The sequence below is a fragment of the Sciurus vulgaris genome (assembly GCF_902686455.1).
Source record: "Sciurus vulgaris genome assembly, chromosome: 13".
Classification (NCBI taxonomy): Eukaryota; Metazoa; Chordata; class Mammalia; order Rodentia; family Sciuridae; genus Sciurus; species Sciurus vulgaris.
The window spans coordinates 41,392,773-41,405,094 of NC_136474.1; positions in this window are offsets into that span (position 1 = coordinate 41,392,773).

A 12,322-nucleotide genomic window follows, 5' to 3' on the forward strand; every position below is an offset into this window, starting at 1 on the left:
AAATGCAGCCACCCTCTAGGCCGCCATCTTGAAACCTCCGCAAGATCTGCTCTTTCCTTTTTTACTTATTATCTGGATGATCTGTCTATTGCTGAAATTATGAGGTTAAGGCCCCAATTATTGTATTGACATTTATCTCTTCTTTTAGGTCTATTAACATTTGCTTTATATATTTGGTACACTGATATTGGGGGCATATATATTTAGAAATACAATAGATTCATATGGAATTGAATCCTTTATCATTACATAAATAATTTTCCTTGTTTCTTTTTATTGCTTTTCAATTATAGTTTTTTTTATCTGGTATAAGTTTGGCTACTCTGGCATTCTTTCGGAATTTGCAAGGAATAACTTATTCCAGCCTTTCACTGTCAGTCTATGTGTATTTTTAGAAGTGAAGTAAGTTTTTTAAGCAACACATGGTTGGGTCTTTCTGTTGTTCTTGTTATTCATTTAGTCACTCTATTTCTTTTCATTGGGAATTTAAGGTATTTACATTTAATAGGTGATTTTCAAATGATAACAACAGAACATTGTCATAAAAATAAGAAAAGAAACAAAAAAGAAAGAGAAACTATTCTAATAAAAACTCTATACTCTGTCCTCTGTCCTCCACAGTTTGAATTTTTGAGGTTTCATTTTATATCTTTCTTTTATCTATCTCAATATATTAAATCAGTTATTTTAATTTTCTTTTTAAGTCCTCATACTTAAAAAGATATGAATGATTTATGTGCCACTCATATAATGTTGAGCCTCCTGAATTTGAATAGTTACTCTTATTAGTGAATTTTATACTTAATGTTATAGTATGGATCTGGAGCATCCCCCAAAGTCTCATGCATTAAAGTACAGTCAGTGACACTATTGAGAAGTGGTGGAAATATAAGGAGGTAGGGCCTCGTGGAGGGAAGTGGGGCATGTCCTCCAAGGGGATATTAAAACTCTGCCAAATCCCACTTCCCAGTGATCATGAGGTCAGAAGCTTTGTTCTATCATGTGCTTCCCACCACGATGTTCTGCCTTGCCACAAGCCCAAAAGCAATGGAGCCGGCCAACTATCGTCTGAAATTTCTGAATTCATGAACCAAAATAAATCTTTCCTCCTCACAAGTTGATTTATCAAGTATTTTGTCATCACATCAAAAAACCAAGTCACTTTCAATGTTTTCTTCTCATTCATTAATATCTCTTTCAGTTTGAAGAATTCCCTTTAGCATTTCTTATGGAACAGGTCTAGTGAAGGCACATTCTCTCAGTTCTTATTTCTCTGGAAAAATATTTTTCATTTCTAAAAGACAGCTTTGCTGGATACAGTGTTCTTGGTTGGCAGGGTTTTTTTTTTTTTTTTTTTTTTTTTTCCTTTAGTTTTGTGAAAATCCCATGCACTCTTTCTTGACTTGAAATATTTCTACTGAGAAGTTGGCTGTCAGATGAGTTGGGACACCTTTATATAATTATTTATTCCTTTTCTCTTACTGCCATTTCTCTTTATCTTCAGCCTTTGGGAGTTCAACTATATCTCGAGGTAGATTAGATGAAATTAAATCTGACTGATGACCTTTGACCTTCCTGTACCTGGATATTTGTATCCTTAGTCAAATTTGGGAAGTTTTCTGTTATTATCTCTTTGAATAGCCTACCTACATATTTGTCATATTTAAATCCCTCTTGAATTTCAATAACCTGAATATCATTTATCTTTTATTACTGACCCCAAAGCTTTTTTCATTCTCATTAGCTTTGTTGAATCCTCTTCATTAATTTTTTCTTTTTTTCCTCTGTGTGTTTTCAAGTTGCCTGTCCTTAAGCTAATTCTCTCTTCTTCAGCTATTGATTCTTTTTATCATGTTTTAAATTTTGCATAGTCTGTTTTGAGCTCAAAGATTCTGTTGGACTTTTTAAGTTGGTTCCATCACTCTGTTAAATCTATCTGTTGGAGTACAGAATTGTTTCTCTGTGTTGTACTGTATTTTGTTGAGTTTCCTTAAAACAGTTATTTTATATTCTCCATCCAAGAGTATGCACATAGTGGTTACTATCTGGTTGGTTTCTGGTGTCTTATTTTGCTTGTAGGGTGAAATCATGGTTCCCTGAAAGATTTGTGTGTGTGTGTGTGTGTGTGTGTGTGTGTGTGTGTTACTGGGGATCAACCCAGGGCCTCGTGAATTCCAAGCAAGGACTCTGCCTCTGAGCTATATTCCTAGCCCCAACCTGAAAGTTCTTGTTTTTTTTTTGTTGTTGTTGTTGTTTGTTTTTTGGTGTTTAGCATTTTATGTGCATGGAAGAATTAGACATTTATTTCAATCTTTGTTATATGGCTTTGTTTGTGCCTGTCTTTCTAAAGATTCAAGCAAGCTACTTATTTTCTCTGAGCCTGCATTCTCCTTCACAATTTTTATTGCTAGCTGGCACATTAATTTTAGATCTGTTGGAAGTTCACCATGGGCGTTTTGTTGCTGTTTCAGCATTTGCGGCAAATCCAAGTTCAAGTTTGTCCCAGATCTTCAGTTGATATGGTTTTCATCATGACCTGGGGAAAGCTCCTAAAAGGGGTAGTCCAACTCCTCAAGCTTCACCCTGACTGAATTTGGCCAAGTACCTCATCCATTGTCACCATCCTGTGGTCAGATACTGCAAAATCTCACCTGGCTTTGGGCAGAATCACCATGGAGGGACCAACCCCAGGTTCCTATGTCATCCCTGTGGTCACTCATACCATAATGCTGTGTCACCATGAGCTGTGGTCCACTTAGACCAGCACAGCCCAAAACAGAACCAAAGCACACACTGCTAGGGTGTGCCTACTCCTGAAATGGACTTGTGGCCCAAGATCACTTCAATCAGCCACAGGTGATGCTGGCCAGAACAGAATTCCAGTGGATTGGAGCTATGTGTATTTCTACTTAACACTGGAGCTGGTCCAGATGTTCTGTCCATGAGTTCTAGTCTGGTGATCTGCCCAGTATTAGGTTTCACTCAAGTTGATACCGCCTAAGAATGCAAAGTCCTGTGCTTACTAACCTGTCTTACTCCCCCCAGATGGAGTCTGTTCCATGCTGTATTGGCTGAAGTTGGGGTAGTGCTGATAAATGCAGTTCCTTGACTGTCAAGGCTGACATTAAGCTTAATTACACCTGAGTCTCACAATTGAAAAGATCTGAAGTCTCAAGGGAACCATCCAGGCTTCAGATGCCATCGGCAATGATCAGGCTGACACACAAATTCATCCTACCATGGCTCAAATCTGTGCCTGAACACTTGCCTGGGGCCAGCTGTGCTGCCCAAGGTTGGAGGAGGGGAGGTGGGGACAATTCCTGGGCCACCAAGAGTGAGGCTAGGCTGGGTCTTACCTGAGTCTCACAGCCAAAGGAACCTGCACAACACAGTTACAGCTGCATGTCTGTTGGGGAGGTGCCACTTTGACCTGCTGGCAATGATACAGGTCAAAGCTGAAGTCTGCCTCCTGGCGTACAGGTCCCTGCCTTATTCCGGGACAGGTCTAGAGGTTCTGTCTGCAACCTCTGGCCTGACTGTAGGGGCCTTTGGGCTCTTCCTCGTGGTAGATCTTACCATGTTGGACCTGGTACAGAGCTCCAAGGCAAAGTTTTGTCCTGCGTTTCGTGCCCTGCTTCCCAGCAGTTGGGAGCCTTGTTTCCCCTTCTTCTGCTGATGGTTAGGGAAGGGGTGGTGGTCACTTGGCCAATGCAGTTCCATCAGCTCAGTCTGCAGATACAGTCTTGGGGCAGGGTCTTGGGGGCTCTCCCTTCACTGACTTTTACCTGCTGCTGGATTTCAAGTGTAAGGCCTGGACCTAATTCCCTCTCCCTTCTCTTACCAGGAGGTGGCCCACCCCATGCTGCCTGGAGTTAGAGAAGAGGTGATGCAGGCAACTCTCTTTCCTTCCTTTTTTAAATGTATCTTTTCCTATCATTTTACTAAAACCAGGCACTCACCTGGTTTCCGCAGCTCTTCCGAAGGTGGGTGAATATCTGTTTAAATTGTTGGGCCTGTAGGGAGACAATTGCTGGAAGATCATAACAACTATAATAAACGTGGAAAAATTGCAAGATGTTGAGCATTGTTCTCAGTGTATAGTATACATTAACTCATTTACATACATTGATTCAATACTCTTATGAAATAGACATTATTATACATATTTTATAGAAAAGAAGACTGGTCAGGCACAGTCATACATGCTTGTAATCCCAGGGGCTCAGGAGGCTGAGGCAGGAGGATCCCCAGTTCGAAACCAGCCTTGGCAACTTAGCAAGGCTATCAGCAACTTAGTTAGACCCTGTCTCAAAATAAAAACTACAAAGGACTGGGGATGTGGCTCAGTGGTTAAGCACCACTGGGTTCAAACCCCAGTACCAAAAAAAAAAAAAAAAAAAAATTTAAAAAGGGAGAATGAAGTACAGAGAAAGAAAATTTCCCAAGGCCACACATCCACTTGAACTTTCTCAAACTTTCTCTTTATTAAAAAAAGCATAGAAGACATGTAGACCCACAGATGCACACACACTCACACTCAAAACTGCAACGGATGCCCCAATACCCTGACAAAAATTCATTTATGCGTTCATTCTGTTTCTGAAATGCATATAAACACATGACCATTGAAAAATAGAGCACATCAAAGATGATTAAACCTATGGGAAAACTTCAAGTGTAGAGTAAAATGTAACAAATAAGAAATAACTTGATTTTTCATAATACAGTTAAAACAAAATTTTATCTTTCATTTTCCATCAAGATGGAACACTAAGTCATTCTTTGAAACACTCCCTCAGCTTCAAACATTTAGTAACAAAAATGGATAAAGAATACAAAAACAAAACCAAAAGAAAAGAAAATCTAAGTTCATAAACAGTAAAACCCTTCAGTGGATCAAAACTTCAAGAGTAGCTCAGAGCAGTGACTAGGGATGAAGACAGCCACTAGCTTTACTCCAGGTCTGGAATCAGGAAGTAGCGCCCAAGAAGGTCAGTTTCTGAGAGGCAGAAAGCGGGTAAGGGGTTCACACAAGGCAGAGGGGGTGAGGGGGGAGCAGTGCAGGCACGAGAAGGGCTCCCACACTTCCAAAAGGCCTTTGAAGAAAAAATTTGCTGTCCACCTCTTTAGCCTGTAAATTTCAGCAAGCTATGGACCTAGAAAGAGGGAGGACAGGCATGACCTGAAATGCAGGAACTGGACCAGATCGGTCCTGCTTCAAGGCTGGATATGCGCTATCCCTGATATGCCCAAGACGTTGGAAGAACCCAAGAACTCAATATTGTACAGCCAGCCATTCTCCTCAAATTGACCCATAAAATAAATGCAGCTGTTTTCCTGGAAATTGACAACCAGATTCTGAAGCACTGAGTCATGTGCTACACAAGAACGGGGTCAAATATGATGGTGGTCCCATAAGATTATTAATGGAGCTGAAAAATTCCACTTGCTGAGCGATGTTGTAGATGTTATAATATCCCAGTGCAACACATTATTCACATGTTTGTAGTTAAAATAGTGTAAACAATTTTAACAATTTTAACTGCGCCGCCAGTTATATCAAGTATAGCACAAACAGTTATGCATGCAGAGTGCATGCTACTTGATAATGATAACAAAGGACTGTGACTGGTTTATATACTTATAATTTTTATCATAATTTTATCATTAGTTTAGAATGTACTCCTCTCTCTCTCTCTCTCTCTCTCTCCATATATATATATATATACATATATATATATAAAACATTATGCCATGTGACACTGTTTGCAAGCTCATCTAGTTTGTGTTTACCATATCTCCTGATTGCATCAAGAGGCCACTTGAAGTGACCGACCTATACCAACTGGTTTATGTAAGTACACTTTGTGATGTTTGCACGACAGAATTGCCTAGCTACAAATTTCTCAGACTGTTCTTGATATTAAGCAATGCCTGACTGTTTATGGAAGAGTAGAGGAACAAAAGTTGACATTAAAAATTTGAAGAACAAAGATGTGGGTCTTCCGGTCAGATATTAAGTCCAGGATGAAATTAAAGTCTGATTAAAGGTTAAAATATCAATGACCCAAAGACAGAGCCCTAAAACACACTAAATATGTATATGTACTATATATATATATTTATATGTATATGTTATATATGTATTTATATATAGTGTGCACTATACATATATAGTATGGTAAAGGTCAGTCACTCCATGAAATATATATATATTTCAATACTTAAGTGTGAAAATTAAAACACAGGAAAAAAACTTAATGACTTTGAGCTTCTTAAGAAAAATGCAAAAGCAAAATAAATTTATTTTATAACATAAAATTATGATGAACAGAAAAATAAATGAGAAAATGTTCATTGAATTACAGTTTATAATCTCAAAAAATTGGAAACTGACATGATCTTCAATCAGAAAATGAAGAATAATTTGTAATAACAGCCACTCAAATAAATTCTCTAGACCTCATGTTTCAAAGCAAATAAAATTTAAGTAGTATAACTTCAATATTAAAAGCAAAATTATAACATTATATATAAAGAAAACACCATTTAAATGACATTTGAAAACATACAAAGCCTGCCACATATTTTTAAATTTATACACCTATGTAGGAGTAATAAAATAAAATGCAGACTTACATAAATACTGTATTTTGAGTGACAGTTAGCTCTAGAAAGAAGGAAGGAGACTGAATTGAGGAGGGTTACCCAGAAACTTCAACTACATCAAATGTATTCTATTTCTCTGCAGCCTCAGTCCCTCATAAAAAATAAAAATCATCCAACTAACCAACGAACCTAACAAAAAACAACCAAAAAAAAAAAAAAAAATCCCCAAAACAAAACAAAACCAAGTCACTGTGACAAAATGTGAAATTTATAGATCTATGTAGTGTTTTCAGGATATATTTTATACTACCTCCTATACTTTTTGTATGCTCAATAGGTTTGATACTTTTTAAAAACTTGCTTTCTTACATATTCAAATAATTAATATAAGTTTACAAAGGCTAATCCTCAAATTCCATTTCATAATTGATTAAATGAAATGAATGGAACATTCAAGAATTGACAGCTATAAATAAAAGGTCATCACAGATTAGTTCAGTTCCCTATCATTTATTTAATGAGTATAAATTTTTGTCAACATTATGATTTATCTATTTATTAGTTACAGTAAATGGAAATTATAAACTGTTGATGCTGTTAAACCTGAGAATGACATAAATCTTAAATATTCCTGGTTTTATTATCAGTTGTTTTGGTTTTTCTGGGGGGAAAAAAAAAAGAATGAGCTAAGAAACTACAAGGTATGATTTGGCACAATGATCCTTCTTTATAGAACATTCTGCAAGGAAATAAATAAATTTAAAAATTAGTTATTATAAAATATTTATAGCATTGCTATTTATGATTACAGAAACAAAAACACAGTAGGAAAAACCCAAATATCTAAGAATAGGAGATGGCTAAGTAAAAACATGCCATTTTACAACATAAGCTTAGTGAAGATCTATAAAATTGTCAACAGGGGGGTTCATGGTGTCAAATGAAAGTGTTCAGTAAAATTAATTTTATAAGACAGAGTTATAAAAATGTCAACTTTGAAAACTTTGCTGATATATGGAAATATATTAGTATTAATTTAGAAAAGAAGGTCCCAGCATTTTCTGATTTCCACTATGTGAAAACAATATTTGGCAAAAATAAGAAAGTTTGGAGAGAAGTAAATAAATTGAATTGAATGTATTGGATTCTTATTCTTTCCTTTTAAAAGAATAAAAGTTGACACGTATTTTTAATAAAACAGGAGGACAATGATTTTATCATCTGTACAATGATTTTATGAATAAACAGATATATCTGAGCCAATGTGGCATGATTAGTAAGCAGTTACCTTCTGTCTACACTGATGCTGTTCATCCATCCTATGGGCAGGTGACCATATTATGAACTGGGGAACAATGTTTTTCCCTTATAGATATGCCCAGTGTGAACTATGATAAAGTTTTACAAATGGTAATAGTTTTTGATCAGTTCTGAAATTAGAAAGAATATAGTTGCTATGTAGTAAAATGTTAAATCCATTTATATAATACCAACTTGGATAGTTTAAAACAATTGTGTCACCACAATTGTCAGTATATCATGAACAAACAACTCTATAGGTCATCCTTTACCATAGCAGATGTTACTCTTCACCTGGGTCAAAAGCCATGAATCAAAGGAACAAATAACCCATGAACAATCTGGCTCCTTCTGTCAGCTACAAAGCTTTTGTTATAAATGAATGCATGAGTGAAATTATAGAGGAAGTAAAAACAAAATCAAATAATGAACTTTGCTTTCTTGGGATAGAGAAAAAGTAAATATTTTTTCCAGAAGAACAAAATTACTTTTGAAGCCTTCTGCTTCATCTTAAAAATCCAGGCAAATTTGGTCCACTCCATAATATATCCGTATTTGTCTTCATGAAAAAAACAATGTTTAAATCACCAGCTAAATAATTATTTCTCCTTCAGTCAATGCTGGAGAACAATATATAGAAGTTGGGAGCAGAATGATGGTTACCAGAAGCTGGGGAAAGAAGCAGGGCAAGAGGGATGGGGAAAGGTTGATGGGTGGGCCCTAAGATACACTCAGAACAGCTATTGCACAGTAGGGTGGCACAGAGATTGATGATACACCATATATCTCCAAAAACCTCCAAGAAGGGGGGTTTGAATGTTTTCACCTCAAAGAAAATACAAATATTTGAGTAGATAGATACGATTACCCCTACTTTGAACATGATATAATTTATACATGTGTGAAAACATTCACATGGGATCCCACCTGTAAGTTTGTACAGTTTGTATGTGAAAGCACCCAGAAGCCACTCCAGACACAGGAACTCACGCAACAGATTTTATTAAGTGAACAGGCAGAGTGTCTACCGGCAGGGTGAGTGAGAGAGAGAGAGAGAGAGCTTCAGTGAGGGTGAGGAGGAGAGAGTAAGATGGGAAGAAAGAGAAAAAGTGGAAAAGCGAGGGAGAGTGAGAGAATGCTAGTGGAGCTATTCTTAAGTAGTCAAATTTCACAGGCTAATAATAACGAACCAGTGACTGATGAGAATGTTTGCAGGCTAACAATTCAGACCAACGACTGCCAAGAATGTTCACAGGCTCAAGCGGACCAATGACTGGCTAGGATGTTTGCAGACTGACATCTGAGTTGTAAAATGGTGTGTGGAGCGGGGGCGGGGGACAGAATGGTAGCAGTTGATGCCAATAGTATGTGTCAATTAAAAATAATTTTAAAATAGTCTGGAGAAAAACAGATGCTTTAAATACTTTCAGCACATGGATGCCCACCTACTCCTGGGCAGAATCAGTCCCCCATTTGGGAAGTGTGATGCAAGAAAGCGCCTTAGGGTAAGACTTTGAGTGACAGCATCGAGGTCGTAAGAGAAGGAAGAAAAAAATGAATATTTGCTTTTCCCAGAAGATTATTTTTGCACTTGAGTTTTTTTATTTTTTTCAGAAAATGAAATCAATAAATCTCTTCTAAGGTAAAGGATATTTTTATTTATTATCAGAAAGGAGTTTATACATAGTTTATTAACTGTTTTCCAAATATTGAGTTGGACTTATGCTTAATGAAAAATAATAAATAATATTAAATATTCTGTTAACCTACAATTTTTTTTCAAAGATGCTCCTATAGTTTGGATCTAAAACATGCCCCAAAGGGCATGGTCCCCAGGCTGTGCAGCAATAGAGATGGAGATGGTGGAAATCTTGGGAGGTGGGACCTATTGGGAGGTTTTTAGATCAATGGGGTGTGCCCTCCAATGATATTATGGGGCCTTGATCTCTTCCTTTTCCTCTTTTGATTCCTGGATATGAGGTGAGCAGCTTTGCTCTACTGTGTGCTTCCTGCCTTAATGTGCTGTCTCACCACAGGCCTAAAATGATGGGACCAATTTGTCATGGACTGAAACTTCCAAAAAGTGTGAACTAAAATAAAACTTTTTTCTCAACAAGTTGATTTATCTCAGGCCTTTGTTACTGTAATGAAAAGCTAACTAACAAAGATGCTATTAAGTATTTCACCATCAATATCTGGTTATTTAAGATAAGATGTTCTCAAGGTTGGATTGTCATACATTATTAACCACATTGTAGAAAATAGATAAAATTATTCTTTCCCCATTTATAAAATAAGAAAATAGATTCCAATGGTATGGTGGGTGTTGGTATGAAGATTGAGAGATTTAGGGAAAAAGTGCTAAAGAGGCATTGATAATTTGTACATGACAAAAGTCTCATATTCTATAGTTGTAATTAGCTACTTAGCATTTCCCTCAGAGCTTAAAGATGATAAAAAGTATAAAGGTGATAAAGTGTAAGAAGCATCTGGATAACTGTTGACAAAAGCCTCTGTGGAGAAGATTATTTCCCCCAAATCTTTAAGATCCTTTTGAATTATAGTCCAGTAAAATATAAGTAGAGTGTAAGACCTTATCTAAACCCTGAGTAAATACTAGAGCAATTCAGTGAACAAAATCAATGCGTGATGTTATGACTTACAAATACTTGTACAAATGAAAAATGTATTTGGATTATTAAAACTTTTAGTCATGAAGTAGGAGTCTTTCCTTTGAATTCTTGTTTGTAGTCCATTGTTTTTGGTGGAAGTTAATTTTCAGGTTTAAAGCAGCCTATGGAAGAAAGATGAGCTCGGAAGATATCCTTTAGATTGTGACTCTATAATAGAAAACCATCATATCAAGATTTATTTGCTGCATTAGAGCCCAAGGTAAAATGATTTAAGATTCAAAAAGAGCATTCAGACTTTTTTTTTACCCCCCTTCAATGTCGAGGTTATCTAGTTGCATGCCTAGAGCTCTATTTAATAGCTCTTTGGACACTCTAGTCAGAGAATAAAGAGATAGCATTTAATAAGGATAAAAATAAAGAGGAAAAGAAATAAGAGGTGGAAGGGAGGTGAAGCTCATTTGCCAACCTGAGATGTGGGAGTTATGGCCTGTGGTAAGAGGTTAGTGGGATGAAATTGTGATTAATGAGCAAACTATAACCCTAGACTAAAAGACTAGTTACTTGCATGAATATTATCATCACTGTGCCCGGTGAAGGCAGAGAAAGAAAAATCTGAAGATACAATAATGAAATGCATGTAAGAAATATTAAGTAGATTCCTTAGGGTTGAATTGTGTACTATCCTCATCATCACTGACCATTTACTAAACAACATGTCTGTCCTGTCAATCATGGGAATGTGCCTACCTTGCTCCTGAGCCACTCTGCATGTGAACAGGGATGGAGTCTTAGCAAGGATTTAAGTTCATCCAGATCAAGCCTGCATGAATGCTTTTCCTCCACCGTGTGTTTCTGATGAGACTTTACTTAGCTTCTGCTTGAACATGATAACGTAGTTTCAATGCCAGAAACTCTGTTGGAGCATTTATCACGTGCAAAGAGCTATGCAAGGTGCTGAGAGAGTAACAAAATCAAATTAAAAATGGAAACTTGGAAGAGTCACTACAAACATTTTTGAAGTACCTATCCCAACACAAAGTCACTGAAATAAATTAAATTAAAAAGGCAATCTTTTCTATGTTCTAGAAGCAAAAGCAAACATGCAGCAGAATGCAAGGGCTAAAACTATGCTCTTAGGAGTTTCTGGATCCTGAAATGCTAGAGGTGGATGGCAGTTCCACTTCTGATAAACAGATTTCATACATGGTAGAGTTTTGGAGTCAGACTCAGTGTTCTCTGAGTTCTGGAAGGAGCCTAAAGACAACTACTTTTGGGATCAGGGGTTAAAGTTTCTATGAGCTGTATTCCTTCCGCATAGTCACAAAGAAAGGTTTAGGACTGGGCCAATTTCTTACTGTCTTGGTGACTGTATATGCCTTATCTTCAATATCACTAGAAGACCAGAGTTGCCCGTAGAAGACCTGAATCTGAGAGAAAAGGTAAAGGCAGAGAGGAGGCAAAAGAGGGAGGCAGTGGCACGGGGGAAGAAGACAACCCCACGCCCACTCAGAGGCCCCAAGAATTATTAACCTTGAGAGGGAGAAAAGCAGTCAGTAGATCAAAAACTAAAAATGAGTTAACCAGCAATAAGGCACAAATCAGAGAATATCAAAATGACTCCCAAGTAAGTATGATTAAGATCCTCCCAGAAATAAAGGAATAAGCTCTATGAAGCAAGTTGTTATGAGAAGAATAACAACAATAACAAAAACTATTTCAATAGATGTTGAAAGAGCACCTGATAATATTCAAATCAGGTAAAGTAAAAAAAATAAAAACTA